This window comes from Mustela putorius, unplaced genomic scaffold (genome assembly GCF_011764305.1).
Source record: "Mustela putorius furo isolate JIRA1106 unplaced genomic scaffold, ASM1176430v1.1 tig00003983_pilon_pilon_pilon, whole genome shotgun sequence".
NCBI lineage: Eukaryota > Metazoa > Chordata > Mammalia > Carnivora > Mustelidae > Mustela > Mustela putorius.
Genome location: NW_025422123.1, coordinates 20,462,044 through 20,466,197, shown reverse-complemented (window position 1 = coordinate 20,466,197; position 4,154 = coordinate 20,462,044). Strand labels below are relative to the sequence as shown.

The window sequence follows — 4,154 nt, the reverse complement described above, 5'->3', positions numbered from 1 at the left end:
AGAAAAGTTAATATATCAAGGTACAATCCACTGCTTTATATCCTGTATGGATAAGGGATAACTAAGGGATTGGTAAGTACAGAAGTGGGGTAGTGGAGAGGGAAGAGACAGGAAAGGAGCAAGTGTATTAAGGAACAGGAGGCTTCTGTAAATTTGGGATGGGGGTAGGGAAGGGACTATAATAAATATTTACATATTTGCCATAATCCTTTTGCCCAGAGATACTTTTCTTTGCACACTTTTAAACCCAGTTGAACTATTAACCTATTTTTCAATTTTGTTAAAGGCTGACTTGACGTTGCTTAAGACAAAACAGCAGAAGCTGCAACATTGTTAGATATATTTGATATTAGAGATAAATTTTATAACAATCCACTAATAATTCATTCATTCCCCAAGTATTTATTTACTATCTACTACTAGATATTACACAGGAGTACAACATTGAACAAGATAGATGCAGATTTTAAATACCAGTGCAAATGTGTGAATGGGGATGGATAATTAAAGGTAAACACATAATCAAGATGATTTTAGGTATTGAAGCATGCTGTGAAAAAAATAAATTAGGTTAATGTGATAGAGGCAAAATGGAAGAAAATGGGATCTAACATGAAGGTATGAATCTATAGTCTACATAACACCTGAATTAAATGTTTAAAAAATATGAATTTAACTGAGAGTTTGTTATTTTCAATTATTGTATTTGATGAGGGGAAGAATGATAAGAAAAAGTTACTGCTCTTTTGGAGCTTACAATCAAGTGGATTTGCAGAGGACTGATTTTGAATGCAATGGTTCTCAAAACATGATCTTCAGACCAGCATCCTCAGAATCACCTGGAATTTGGAAGTAACACAATTCTTTGGGTTTCATGCTAGACATGATGAGTTTTGGAGGTGGCTCAGTCTCCTGTGTTTTAAAAAATCCTCCTGCTGATTCTGATGCATGCCAAAGTTTGAAAAACAACCCCTTATTTCCTACACTGCTGAATCTACTAATTAGAACCAATTTTCTAAGCTACCTGGGAATTACCTACAATTTAAATATGTTCCTTTTTCTTCCTCCTTATCTAAGACTTCTCAGAAAGTCACGGATATTGTATATTGGCTGAAAAAGTCTAAAAAAGCATAGTCTTGTCTCTGGATATATAGCAAAGAGCACAGATTGCCCTTTACAATTAACTGTACAGTGACTGATTACCATGATGCAAGGAGAAGAGAGTGATCCCAGTTATTTTCAGCACACTGATTGCTAGAAAGAAAGAAAGGAAGGAAGAAAGAAAGAAGAAAGAAACAAAGAAAGAAAGAATTATGTTTTATAAATTTCCTAACCTAAAGGAGATTTAGATGCTTTCTGTTCCTAAGGAAAAACATGGCTCCTCTGTATGATGTAAATGAATCAATATCATGACAAATAATTCATCCTGTGGTTTGCTAGCTTTTAGAGAATAACTGTGGAAAAGAAAAAAGTAAGTGAGAATATAATTTTTATGCCCACAAGTCACTCTACCAGAAAAATCACTAAGATGTTGACACACCAAACTCATATTCAATATTTGATAAATATTGAATATATACTGCACTTTCTCTGAAGAAACTTCTACACGCTTTATACTCTTACCACTGGAACAGGTGTGAAGCTGTTAGTTTTTCTCTTCAACTGTAGAAATCTTCTTTACAACACTTATGTGTTGGTAGTGTTGCCATCAGTTTACTATATCATAAACAAAGTTGGGGTGGTATGCCATTTTCCCCAGTGATATGTCTTACTATTTTAAGAAAGGACAGAGAGGAAAAGGAAGGAAGGAGAGAGAGAATATGAGGTCATCTCCACACATACAAGACCTAAAAAAATTTACCTTATGTCAAAGTAAAATGAAATTCAAGTTAAATATACTTCTCAGTGAAGAAAATAAGGATCAGTCTCAGGATTTTCTTCTTTTAGGTTTTAATATCTGAAAAGACATTTAAATTAAAAGGGCTACAAATAATACAACTTTAAGAAATTTGATATACCAGACAAAATCCCTTTTGCTGAATTTGTAAACCAACCATTTGTCCCCCAGTATAATGCTTTAAAATTTATTTGTAAGTGGAACGTAGCATTATGCTAGTTGCTTATTCTGTTATTTTCAACATCCACGTAATTTTGAGATTTCATGTTTCATTCCAGTTTTTAATATTATACCCACTGTGCTTCCAAGTGGTCTAGAAGAGGACACTTAGCCAGAATTATCGTTGTCTGCCCAACTGACAGGGCTGTCACGGACTTGTTATGATTCTTAGTGAGTTCTGTTCTTTCATGTCTAAAACGTGTTTGTGATGAAGCCAAACTAATTACACAATTTCAATCCCAAACTGTTTCAAGTTTCTGGTAAATTAAAGTGTAGAGAGTACAAGTTTTATTCATTCACTCACAGAAGTAGGATGTATTGCTTATACTACATGAAATACAGTTTAACAAAATGCATAGTTACTTAATCAATAATATACAGATAATAAAAGTCGTTTGACCTATATAATATATGCAATATGTAAAACATTTCATTCCTTTTGGGAAATATATCTATGAAAGAATGCATTAGTATATACATCAATTTGGGATAATTTAATAATTATTATAATTTCATATTTTATAACATCTCTGAACAATCTTGATTCTTTTTTTTTTTTTTCAATTAGCAATAATCGCGCCTCGGATAAACCTCATTGGCTACGATACTGCCACTGCACAAAGCTAATCTTGATTCTTTGATAAAGATATATAAAATGCAACAAGATAGAGAAAACCCAAATTTATAAAAGATGGAATTTCTTTAGTAAATATAATAAAGTATATAAAAATCATCAATGAAATCTTTAAGGATTATAAAATGAAGGAAATATAATTAAAGTTTGGATGAAGAGATAAAAATTTCGATAGGTATCTTGCAAAAAGAGAGTAAGTAGAAAACTGTTATCGTACAACAAAGAGAGGAGGATATAGGAAGACCACTACAAAAATGGAAACATTAGGAACTCATGATTTTAAAAAACAAATCTCGTTTACAGCTCTTTCACTAAAGTACCCTGATAAAAGGTCCTATTGGCTACCTACCAATGGTACAACTAAGGCAATTCTATATGCATCCTAACACTACTAAAAGAGAGAAAACAAGGAAAGAAGCTGATTCCATGTCTCACAACAGGAAAAACTCAAGGTGAATCAGGACTATCTTGAGAAAAGGCAAGAATCTTTTCACAGGTTTTAGAAGTATTGCTGAAAGGCGAAAGGAGTCACACCAGATTTTCAGATGGTGGTGCTCAATGAAAAAATAGATATAATTAAATGGAACAAATTGAATTTGTGAAAAGCCATAAATACAAAAGGAAACTCAAAATAAGAAAACAAATGTCATGTTTTTAAATAATTATTAAAATGCACAAGAATGGCAACTCTAGTAATATGTAATTATACTGATTTTTTATAAGTGGTGGTATTTGAGTGTTTTTTCTGTACATTTCACTCATAAAGTATAAAGTTTTCTCTATCAATTAAATAAAGGAATGATAAGAGGAAACTCTAAGCTGTATACTTCTGCGAAAGAATAGAGAGGACGAGGCAGCAGAGTAATCACATGTCATAACCATGGCTAATCATCCCTACAGGTCACACAATGACTAAATAAAAAAGGACCTAGCAATGTGTCTTCAAATGATGACTTGGGCAAACGTTCTCAAGAGGAGAGGTAATTTCACATTCAACCTTTTGTCTTCTGGAGGTAAAGTTCCTAAATTATTAGTAATGAGATGTTACCTAGCCAAGCTTGGTATTTGCCAAGCATAAGTTTTTAACTATACTAACAATCCAGGTCAACAGAAATGACAAGACAGTGCATATGTAATGCAGCTAAAGAAAATTTCTCAGCATAATTGTGGAACAGGGAACAGGATATGCAAGGCTAAAGCTCAATGGAAATGTCTGGGCTTACAGAGTCCCTCAGCTGAGCACTGAAGTGAAGTTATTAAAAAAGTGCAGGCGCCACAGCCTTAAGCTCTCCTGCTAAGGTTTGGAAAATACATTTAGCTTTAGATGCCAACCAGAAATCCATCGATTCAGAACTTGCAAACTCAGCTTCAGGGAGACAATAATCTTTTCTTTCTTTCTAGTTT

General features: G+C 33.2%; 1 non-coding gene across 1 annotated transcript; it reads right to left on the bottom strand.

The window, feature by feature from the left end:
* Positions 1-2,607: 2,607 nt before the first annotated feature.
* LOC123389555 lies at positions 2,608-2,741 on the bottom strand. The gene has a single exon (XR_006604169.1). It is a non-coding gene; the product is annotated as a U4 spliceosomal RNA (small nuclear RNA).
* Positions 2,742-4,154: the final 1,413 nt, after the last annotated feature.